At 39.9% G+C, this 12,522-nt stretch overlaps 1 protein-coding gene and 1 long non-coding RNA gene across 2 annotated transcripts in view; both read left to right on the top strand.

Annotated features, from left to right (window-relative positions):
* The window catches only part of Fim (plastin-2 Fim), a 273,290-nt gene that overhangs the window by 145,571 nt on the left and 115,197 nt on the right, over window positions 1-12,522 (top strand). The window lies entirely within an intron of this gene.
* LOC128703593 (uncharacterized) overlaps window positions 1-12,522 on the top strand; it is a 98,517-nt gene that overhangs the window by 11,335 nt on the left and 74,660 nt on the right. The window lies entirely within an intron of this gene.

The following is a 12,522-nucleotide window of genomic DNA, read 5'->3' as shown; positions in this document are numbered from 1 at the left end:
ATAATAATAGTAACATATTAAGGGAGAGAAAAGAGAAGATACTGTGTTATATTTTATTACGAGTATAAGCGATTATTCGCTCAGGAGTTTGGTCACGGTAGACAGTCTTATTTATCATAGGGAAGCGCTAAACCAGTAGGGGGGTCATACAACGCCTGGGAAATGGGAGGCATTCAAGTTCGATCCAGGGAAGGGAAGGGCAGGTCTAATTCCCAGGATCAAAATTTTTCCGAGTTATTGAGCGAAATGTTAAAATAGTAAATATGTGCTGTTTAATGTCACTACGTTTCATCCAGTTTCATGGTGATAAAAAAAGGTAATATCACAAAAAAATGTGTATTTAGCGGTTGGTTGGTTATGATCAACCAGACTGTGGTGGATATGTGGGCCAGCCTGCCGTTGCCAGCAGCAAGAGCCTGGCTCATGGCCGGACTGCGAGAGTAGGGAAACTCGAAACCCATCAAAAGTTAATGCGCATCATGCTGATCAGTCAGGTTGTGATGGCTGTGTCAGGCTTGCAGCACACCATCAGCTTGACCAGGGATAGCGTCAGGCCAGGATATAAGAATCCCCCGAAGCTTGTCCCAGGCATACTGCATGCATATATTTATCCAAAAGATGCTTTCACGAAGACTTATAGATTTTCATACATCATATACACAGAGATGTGTGTCTTTCAGTGTATGTGTGCTGAAAGTTTATATGTATAAATGCAGGTGTAGTGACTAGACTTGAAAACCTCATTAACCAGCTTTACGCCTCAGCTTCAAGTCAGACCAGCGGTTGAGTAGCACTTCTAGCAGACCTTCCTTCACTGGTTGAGAAGCACTTCTAGCAAACCTTCCTTCACTGGTTGAGTAGCACTTCTAGCAGACCTTCCTTCACTGGTTGAGTAGCACTTCTAGCAGACCTTCCTTCACTGGTTGAGAAGCACTTCTAGCAAACCTTCCTTCACTGGTTGAGAAGCACTTCTAGCAAACCTTCCTTCACTGGTTGAGTAGCACTTCTAGCAAACCTTCCTTCACTGGTTGAGTAGCACTTCTAGCAGACCTTCCTTCACTGGTTGAGTAGCACTTCTAGCAGACCTTCCTTCACTGGTTGAGAAGCACTTCCAAACCTTCCTTCACTGGTTGAGTAGCACTTCTAGCACTTCTTCACTGGTTGAGTAGCACTTCTAGCACCTTCCTTCACTGGTTGAGAAGCACTTCTTTCCTTCACTGGTTGAGTAGCAAACCTTCCTTCACTGGTTGAGTAGCACTTCTAGCAGACCTTCCTTCACTGGTTGAGTAGCACTTCTAGCAAACTGGTTGAGAAGCACTGCTAGCAGACCTTCCTTCACTGGTTGAGAAGCACTTCTAGCAAACCTTCCTTCACTGGTTGAGTAGCACTGCTAGCAAACCTTCCTTCACTGGTTGAGTAGCACTGCTAGCAGACCTTCCTTCACTGGTTGAGTAGCACTGCTAGCAGACCTTCCTTCACTGGTTGAGTAGCACTGCTAGCAGACCTTCCTTCACTGGTTGAGTAGCACTTCTAGCAGACCTTCCTTCACTGGTTGAGTAGCACTTCTAGCAAACCTTCCTTCACTGGTTGAGTAGCACTTCTAGCAAACCTTCCTTCACTGGTTGAGAAGCACTTCTAGCAAACCTTCCTTCACTGGTTGAGTAGCACTTCTAGCAGACCTTCCTTCACTGGTTGAGTAGCACTTCTAGCAAACCTTCATTCACTGGTTGAGTAGCACTTCTAGCAAACCTTCATTCACTGGTTGAGTAGCACTTCTAGCAAACCTTCATTCACTGGTTGAGTAGCACTTCTAGCAAACCTTCATTCACTGGTTGAGTAGCACTTCTAGCAAACCTTCATTCACTGGTTGAGAAGCACTGCTAGCAGACCTTCCTTCACTGGTTGAGTAGCACTGCTAGCAGACCTTCCTTCACTGGTTGAGAAGCACTTCTAGCAAACCTTCCTTCACTGGTTGAGTAGCACTTCTAGCAAACCTTCATTCACTGGTTGAGTAGCACTTCTAGCAGACCTTCCTTCACTGGTTGAGTAGCACTGCTAGCAGACCTTAATTCACTGGTTGAGTAGCACTTCTAGCAAACCTTCCTTCACTGGTTGAGTAGCACTTCTAGCAAACCTTCCTTCACTGGTTGAGTAGCACTTCTAGCAAACCTTCCTTCACTGGTTGAGTAGCACTGCTAGCAGACCTTCCTTCACTGGTTGAGTAGCACTTCTAGCAGACCTTCCTTCACTGGTTGAGAAGCACTTCTAGCAAACCTTCCTTCACTGGTTGAGTAGCACTTCTAGCAAACCTTCCTTCACTGGTTGAGTAGCACTTCTAGCAAACCTTCCTTCACTGGTTGAGTAGCACTGCTAGCAAACCTTCCTTCACTGGTTGAGAAGCACTTCTAGCAGACCTTCCTTCACTGGTTGAGAAGCACTGCTAGCAAACCTTCCTTCACTGGTTGAGTAGCACTTCTAGCAAACCTTCCTTCACTGGTTGAGAAGCACTTCTAGCAGACCTTCCTTCACTGGTTGAGAAGCACTTCTAGCAAACCTTCCTTCACTGGTTGAGTAGCACTGCTAGCAGACCTTCCTTCACTGGTTGAGAAGCACTTCTAGCAAACCTTCCTTCACTGGTTGAGAAGCACTTCTAGCAAACCTTCCTTCACTGGTTGAGAAGCACTTCCTTCACTGGTTGAGAAGCACTTCTAGCAAACCTTCCTTCACTGGTTGAGAAGCACTTCTAGCAAACCTTCCTTCACTGGTTGAGAAGCACTGCTAGCAGACCTTCCTTCACTGGTTGAGAAGCACTGCTAGCAAACCTTCCTTCACTGGTTGAGAAGCACTTCTAGCAAACCTTCCTTCACTGGTTGAGAAGCACTTCTAGCAAACCTTCCTTCACTGGTTGAGAAGCACTGCTAGCAAACCTTCCTTCACTGGTTGAGAAGCACTGCTAGCAAACCTTCCTTCACTGGTTGAGAAGCACTGCTAGCAAACCTTCCTTCACTGGTTGAGAAGCACTGCTAGCAAACCTTCCTTCACTGGTTGAGTAGCACTGCTAGCAGACCTTCCTTCACTGGTTGAGAAGCACTTCTAGCAGACCTTCCTTCACTGGTTGAGTAGCACTTCTAGCAAACCTTCCTTCACTGGTTGAGAAGCACTGCTAGCAAACCTTCCTTCACTGGTTGAGAAGCACTTCTAGCAAACCTTCCTTCACTGGTTGAGAAGCACTGCTAGCAAACCTTCCTTCACTGGTTGAGAAGCACTTCTAGCAAACCTTCCTTCACTGGTTGAGAAGCACTTCTAGCAAACCTTCCTTCACTGGTTGAGAAGCACTTCTAGCAAACCTTCCTTCACTGGTTGAGAAGCACTTCTAGCAAACCTTCCTTCACTGGTTGAGAAGCACTTCTAGCAAACCTTCCTTCACTGGTTGAGTAGCACTGCTAGCAGACCTTCCTTCACTGGTTGAGTAGCACTGCTAGCAGACCTTCCTTCACTGGTTGAGTAGCACTGCTAGCAGACCTTCCTTCACTGGTTGAGTAGCACTGCTAGCAGACCTTCCTTCACTGGTTGAGAAGCACTGCTAGCAGACCTTCCTTCACTGGTTGAGTAGCACTGCTAGCAAACCTTCCTTCACTGGTTGAGAAGCACTGCTAGCAGACCTTCCTTCACTGGTTGAGTAGCACTGCTAGCAGACCTTCCTTCACTGGTTGAGAAGCACTGCTAGCAGACCTTCCTTCACTGGTTGAGAAGCACTGCTAGCAAACCTTCCTTCACTGGTTGAGTAACACTGCTAGCAGACCTTCCTTCACTGGTTGAGTAGCACTGCTAGCAGACCTTCCTTCACTGGTTGAGTACCACTGCTAGCAGACCTTCCTTCACTGGTTGAGTAGCACTGCTAGCAGACCTTCCTTCACTGGTTGAGTACCACTGCTAGCAGACCTTCCTTCACTGGTTGAGTACCACTGCTAGCAGACCTTCCTTCACTGGTTGAGTAGTACTGCTAGCAGACCTTCCTTCACTGGTTGAGTACCACTGCTAGCAGACCTTCCTTCACTGGTTGAGTAGCACTGCTAGCAAACCTTCCTTCACTGGTTGAGTAGCACTGCTAGCAGACCTTCAGTGATTGAGAAGCACTGCTAAAAGGGTATATAATTGAGATCAGTGTAGACAGGTCATGGACAATATTACCACTGTAGAAGGTAGAGACAATATTACCATCATTATAGACATGCCAGGGACAATATTTTAACACCATTATAGACAAGCCAGAGACTATATTACCATCATTATAGATAAGCTAGAGACAGTATTACCATCATTATAAACAATCCAGAGATAATATTATCATTCTAGACAAGCCAGAGACAATACTATCATCATTATAGACAAGCCAGAGACAATACTATCATCATTATAGACAAGCCAGAGACAATACTATCATCATTATAGACAAGCCAGAGACAATACTATCATCATTATAGACAAGCCAGAGACAATACTATCATCATTATAGACAAGCCAGAGACAATACTATCATCATTATAGACAAGCCAGAGACAGTACTATCATCATTATAGACAAGCCAGAGACAGTACTATCATCATTATAGACAAGCCAGAGACAATACTATCATCATTATAGACAAGCCAGAGACAATACTATCATCATTATAGACAAGCCAGAGACAATACTATCATCATTATAGACAAGCCAGAGACAATACTATCATCATTATAGACAAGCCAGAGACAATACTATCATCATTATAGACAAGCCAGAGACAGTACTATCATCATTATAGACAAGCCAGAGACAGTACTATCATCATTATAGACAAGCCAGAGACAATACTATCATCATTATAGACAAGCCAGAGACAATACTATCATCATTATAGACAAGCCAGAGACAATACTATCATCATTATAGACAAGCCAGAGACAGTACTATCATCATTATAGACAAGCCAGAGACAATACTATCATCATTATAGACAAGCCAGAGACAGTACTATCATCATTATAGACAAGCCAGAGACAATACTATCATCATTATAGACAAGCCAGAGACAATACTATCATCATTATAGACAAGCCAGAGACAGTACTATCATCATTATAGACAAGCCAGAGACAATACTATCATCATTATAGACAAGCCAGAGACAATACTATCATCATTATAGACAAGCCAGAGACAGTACTATCATCATTATAGACAAGCCAGAGACAGTACTATCATCATTATAGACAAGCCAGAGACAATACTATCATCATTATAGACAAGCCAGAGACAATACTATCATCATTATAGACAAGCCAGAGACAATACTATCATCATTATAGACAAGCCAGAGACAGTACTATCATCATTATAGACAAGCCAGAGACAATACTATCATCATTATAGACAAGCCAGAGACAGTACTATCATCATTATAGACAAGCCAGAGACAATACTATCATCATTATAGACAAGCCAGAGACAATACTATCATCATTATAGACAAGCCAGAGACAGTACTATCATCATTATAGACAAGCCAGAGACAATACTATCATCATTATAGACAAGCCAGAGACAATACTATCATCATTATAGACAAGCCAGAGACAATACTATCATCATTATAGACAAGCCAGAGACAGTACTATCATCATTATAGACAAGCCAGAGACAATACTATCATCATTATAGACAAGCCAGAGACAGTACTATCATCATTATAGACAAGCCAGAGACAATACTATCATCATTATAGACAAGCCAGAGACAGTACTATCATCATTATAGACAAGCCAGAGACAATACTATCATCATTATAGACAAGCCAGAGACAATACTATCATCATTATAGACAAGCCAGAGACAATACTATCATCATTATAGACAAGCCAGAGACAGTACTATCATCATTATAGACAAGCCAGAGACAATACTATCATCATTATAGACAAGCCAGAGACAGTACTATCATCATTATAGACAAGCCAGAGACAATACTATCATCATTATAGACAAGCCAGAGACAATACTATCATCATTATAGACAAGCCAGAGACAATATTACCATCATTATAGACAAGCCAGAGACAATACTATCATCATTATAGACAAGCCAGAGACAATCTTAGCATCATTATAGACAAGCCAGAGACAATCTTAGCATCATTATAGACAAGCCAGAGACAATCTTAGCATCATTATAGACAAGCCAGAGACAATCTTAGCATCATTATAGACAAGCCAGAGACAATCTTAGCATCATTATAGACAAGCCAGAGACAATGTTAGCATCATTATAGACAAGCCAGAGACAATCTTAGCATCATTATAGACAAGCCAGAGACAATCTTTGCATCATTATAGACAAGCCAGAGACAATGTTAGCATCATTATAGACAAGCCAGAGACAATGTTAGCATCATTATAGACAAGCCAGAGACAATGTTAGCATCATTATAGACAAGCCAGAGACAATGTTAGCATCATTATAGACAAGCCAAAGACAATCTTAGCATCATTATAGACAAGCCAGAGACAATCTTAGCATCATTATAGACAAGCCAGAGACAATGTTAGCATCATTATAGACAAGCCAGAGACAATGTTAGCATCATTATAGACAAGCCAGAGACAATGTTAGCATCATTATAGACAAGCCAGAGACAATGTTAGCATCATTATAGACAAGCCAGAGACAATGTTAGCATCATTATAGACAAGCCAAAGACAATGTTAGCATCATTATAGACAAGCCAGAGACAATGTTAGCATCATTATAGACAAGCCAGAGACAATGTTAGCATCATTATAGACAAGCCAGAGACAATGTTAGCATCATTATAGACAAGCCAGAGACAATGTTAGCATCATTGTAGACAACACTGACAGCTTTACATCAGTATAAACAAACTAGAGTGAGTGTGTTTGCAGTATTATTTGCAGTGTCAACAAACCCACCTGCTGGCAGTATATTCTTCATGTTGTGTGTCATGGGTGGCACTCACACCTTCACTTACCCATCATTCACCCATCACTCATCCATCACGCACCCATCACTCGCTCATCCATCACTCATCACACCCATAACTCACTCATCACGCACCCATAACTCACTCATCACGCACCTATCACTCACCCATCACTCATCACGCACCCATAACTCACTCATCACGCACCCATCACTCACTCATCATTCATAACTCATCCGTGAGTCATTCATCACTCATTACTTACCCATTACTCATTCACCACTCATAACTCATCACTCACTCATCACTCGTTATCACTCATTCATTACTCACACCATAAACTCATTTTTTTTATTTTTCTAGTTAAATGTGTGGCACTGACTCCTTCACTCACCAACCACTCATTCATTATACTCTTGAGTGCAGGAGTGTGCTGTGGATGGCACTGGTACCTTCACTCATCCATCAGTCACAATCCACTCAGGATTCATTCTGCAGCCACTCATTCAGGAAACCCATTCATCCCTCCAAGAAGTCTCACTCCTGCTTGTACACTCCTTCCCTCCCTCTCTCTAGATTCATCACCCTCCTTTCCCTCTCAACTTCACCCCTACACATCTACCCTCCCCTACCCCCACTTTTCATCTCTCTCCCTCACCCATCGTTTCTCTGTCCCTGTTTCTCCACTGCCTTTCTCCTCGCTTCCTTTCTACTTTTTCCAGCTTACCCAACCCTCAGATACCTATATTTTTTCTCTCTTTTCCCCCCTCCCTCTTTACTCTCTTTCCATCGCCTCTTTCCTTCTTTCTCTATTGTGCGTTTCACTCTTTCCTCCCTTTTCGTATCCTCTCCATTTTCCCTTGCTATTTCCTCCCTTTTCATATCCTCTCCATTTTCCCTTGCTCTTTCCTCCCTTTTCCTCTGTTCCCTTCCTTTACCTCCGTTCCCTCCCTGGTCTCCTCCCTCACTTCTCACCGGGCTAAGGTATGCAACTATCATCAAGTGTCTGAGTGTGTTTGTTTGTTGAAGCAAGCGACTGTAGTGCCTCGTTTGTTGCTCTTTGAAGGATGCTGCTCCCTTTCCCTCCCAATATACCCCTTTCCCCATCTTTCCCCCCACCTCATAATTGACGCTCCATTTAAGTCTTAAATTTCGTATGTTCATATATATATATATATATATATATATATATATATATATATATATATATATATATATATATATATATATATATATATATATATATATATATATATATATATGCAAAACAACCACTCTGAAAGAATAGAGAAATTCCAAGCGCTTTCGTGACTACTCACATTATCAAGGAACTTGATAATGTGAGTAGTCACGAAAGCGCTTGGAATTTCTCTATTCTTTCAGAGTGGTTGTTTTGCATATTCTGAAATCACCTGTTTACTGTGATCTTATTGCATATATATATATATATATATATATATATATATATATATATATATATATATATATATATATATATATATATATATATATGTCGTGCCGAATATGTAAAATTGGTCAATTAGCAAGAACTCATTTAAAATTAAGTCCTTTCTAAAATTTTCTCTTATACGTTTAAGGATATATTTTTTTCATTAATGTTAATGTAAAAATTTATAATGTTGCACTAAAAGAATCTTAGAAAACTTACCTAACCTTATTATAACAAGCGCAATTTATTTTAGTCTAACCCAACTAAATATATTTTAGATTTGTTTACAGTAATTTATAATACTAAACAACTCAGTGAAATATATTTTTTTCGTTTGGTTCAGAATGATTTTGGCGAAATTATTGAATACACAAATTTTCACTTGTCCTATATGGCAAGATGAGCGTTGCTATTTAAGTCAAGATCGCAAGTTCTGCCTATTCGGCACGATATATATATATATATATATATATATATATATATATATATATATATATATATATATATATATATATATATATATAGTCGGACTTGAGTCCTGGAAATGGGAAGTACAATGCCTGCACTTTAAAGGAGGGGTTTGGGATATTGGCAGTTTGGAGGGATATGCTGTGTATCTTTATACGTATATGCTTCTAAACTGTTGTATTCTGAGCACCTCTGCAAAAACAGTGATAATGTGTGAGTGTGGTGAAAATGTTGAATGATGATGAAAGCATTTTCTTTTTGGGGATTTTCTTTCTTTTTTGGGTCACCCTGCCTCGGTGGGAGACGGCCGACTTGTTGAATAAATATATATATATATATATATATATATATATATATATATATATATATATATATATATATATATATATATATATATATATATATATATATATATATATATGTCGTGCCGAATAGGCAGAACTTGCGATCTTGGCTTAAATAACAACGCTCATCTTGCCATATAGGACAAGTGAAAATTTGTGTATTCAATAATTTCGCCAAAATCATTCTGAACCTAACGAAAAAAATATATTTCACTGAGTTTGTTTAGTATTAAATTACTGTAAACAAATCTAAAATATATTTAGTTGGGTTAGGCTAAAATAAATTGTTCTTGTTATAATAAGGTTAGGTAAGTTTTCTAAGTTCCTTTTGATGCAAAATTATAAATTTTTACATCAACATTAATGAAAAAAATATATCTTTAAACGTATCAAAGAAAATTTTAGAAAGGATTTAATTTTAAATAAGTTCTTGCTAACTGACCAGTTTTACATATTCGGCACGACATTATATATATATATATATATATATATATATATATATATATATATATATATATATATATATATATATATATATATATATATATATATATAGGTAAAACTGGTCAGTTATCAAGAACTCATTTGAAATTAAGTCCTTTCTAAAAAAAATTCTCTTATACGTTTAAAGATATATTTTTTCGTTTATGTTAATGTAAAAATTAATTGTTTTGTACCAAAAGGACATTAGAAAACTTACCTAACCTTATTATAACACGCGAAATTTAATTTAGTCTAATTCAGCTAAATATATTTTACATACGTTTACAATAATTTAATAATAAACAAACTCAATGAAATATATTTTTTTCGTTAAGTTCAGAATGATTTTTACGAAATTATTGCATAAACAAATTTTCGCTTGCCTTATTCAGCAAGAAGAGCGTTGCTATTTAAGCCAAAACAGCAAGTTTTACACACATACACACACACACACACATACACACACACACACACACACACACACACACACACACACACACACACACACACACACACACACATATATATATATATATATATATATATATATATATATATATATATATATATATATATATATATATATATATATAGTGTGTGTGTGTGTATATATTATGAACACATCGGCCGCTTCCCACCAAGGCAGGGTAGCCCGAAAAAAACTTTCACCATTCACTCCACTGTCTTGCCAGAGACGCACTTACACTATAGTTATAAAACTGCAACATTAACACCCCTCCTTCAAAGTGCAGGCACTGTACTTCTCATATCTAGGACTCAGGTCCTACCTGCCGTTTCCCTGAATCCCTTCATAAACATTACCATGTTCACGCTCCAACAGCTCGTCAAGTCCTAAAAACCATCTGTCTCCATTCGCTTCTAACACGCTCACGCATGCATGCTGGAAGTCTCAGCCCCTCGCACACAAAACCTCCTTTACCCCTCTCCCTCCAACCTTTCCTAGGCCGACCTCTACCCTGCCTTCCCTCCAGTACAGTTTTATACACTCTTGAAGTCATTTTATTTTGTTCCTTCCTCTCTACATGTCTGAACCACCTCAACAACCCTTCCTCGGTAATCCCGCACCTCCTAATTTCCATACTACAAATTCTCTGCATTGTATTCACCCCACACATTGCCCTCAGACACGACATCCCCACTGCCTCCAGCCTTCTCCCTGTTGCAACATTCACCACCCATGCTGCATACCTATATAAGAGCATTGGTATAACTATACTCTCATACATTCCCCTCTTTGCTTCCAAGGACAAAGTCCTTTGTCTCTACAGACTCCTCAGTGCACCACTCACCTTTTTCCCCTCATCAATTCTATGATTCACCTCATCCTTCATAGACCCATCTGCTAACACGTCCACTCCTAAATATCTGAATACATTCACCTCCTCCATACTTCATACTGGTAGCCAATCTTTCGTTACCTAATTTTTTTTATCCTCGTTAGCCTCGGGACGGACTACCAGAATAGAGATAAATAATATTGAAACTGTCGACGGGTGTCCTGACATCAGCTGATGTTAGTTGACACTGATCGGCTGACATTTGTTGACATCAGTTGGTGTTTTCTGATCACTGGAGGTTAGCGGCTAGTTTATTGTGCACTCCATATCCATCCTGTAGGTAGGTAGCTAAGTAGGTAGATTGGTAAGTAGATCAGTTGTTAGGTAAGTAGATTGGTGGTTCATTAAGTAGGCAGGAAATCCGGAAATTAAGTAGAAAAACAGGTGAGTCAGCTGACCACTGTCAACCAATGTCAGCTGACCACTATGAACAAAAGTCAACTGACCACTCAACAAAAGGCAGCTGACCAGTATCAACAAAAGCCATCTGACCACTGTCAGCAAAGGTCATCCGACCACTATGAACAAAAGTCAGCTGATCAGTGTCAGTTATAGATAGGTTGTCTTAGATACAACGGCAATACTGGCACAACAAATATTCTGGTCACATCTTCTAAACATAATGTTATACAACGAAGAACTCAAGACGTTGACGTCATACATTCAGCCGGTGTAAGAGGTGGTGCCAACAATCCTACGATCACCAAGCATCGTGGGATGTAGCAGCTGCAACTACTGCAGTAGAAACAACGGATGCGGCTACTGCAGTAGAAACAACAGATGCGGCTACTGCAGTAGAAACAACAGATGCGGCTACTGCAGTAGAAACAACAGAAGCAACAGCAGCTGCTACTGCAGCGGTAACAGAAGCAGCTACTGCAGTAGAAACACCAGCAGCTGCAGCTCCTGCAGTAGAAGTAACAGTAGCTGCTACAGCCACTGTAACAGTAGCAGGAGCTTCTACGTCCATTCCTGTCAAATTCAGATTCATTTAACTCTCTTCTAACATAAAGTTGGTGATTTTTGTTGCTCTTCTGGTGTATACAACACTTGCCATAATGTTTCAGCAACTATGTGAGACAAGAGCAACCTTCTTTAAACCCATGTTGTCCTGGATTGCAGAGTCTTCTTGAGTCCAAGTGGTTTGTGGTCTTCTTAGCACTTATTCCCTGACTTTGATGGGTGGTGCGAGTGCTATCCATCCTGGGTTTTTTAATTCACTGGTGCCTCTATAACAGCTATTACCTCAAATTTGAAGATACTGAGCAGTTCGCTCAACTGACGTATGTCAACATATGTCAGCTGATGTATGTTGACATTGATCAACGGAGGTTTGTTGACACTGATCAGCTGACATTTATTTGTCGGCTGACGTTAGTTGTCACTAATCAACTAACTTGTGTTTATAATGATCAGATGACTTGTGTTTACAGGGAGCAGCT

The sequence above is a fragment of the Cherax quadricarinatus genome, chromosome 76, assembly GCF_038502225.1.
Source record: "Cherax quadricarinatus isolate ZL_2023a chromosome 76, ASM3850222v1, whole genome shotgun sequence".
Lineage (NCBI taxonomy): Eukaryota > Metazoa > Arthropoda > Malacostraca > Decapoda > Parastacidae > Cherax > Cherax quadricarinatus.
Note: the sequence above shows the minus strand (reverse complement) of the source record. Positions and strands in the feature narration are given on the sequence as shown.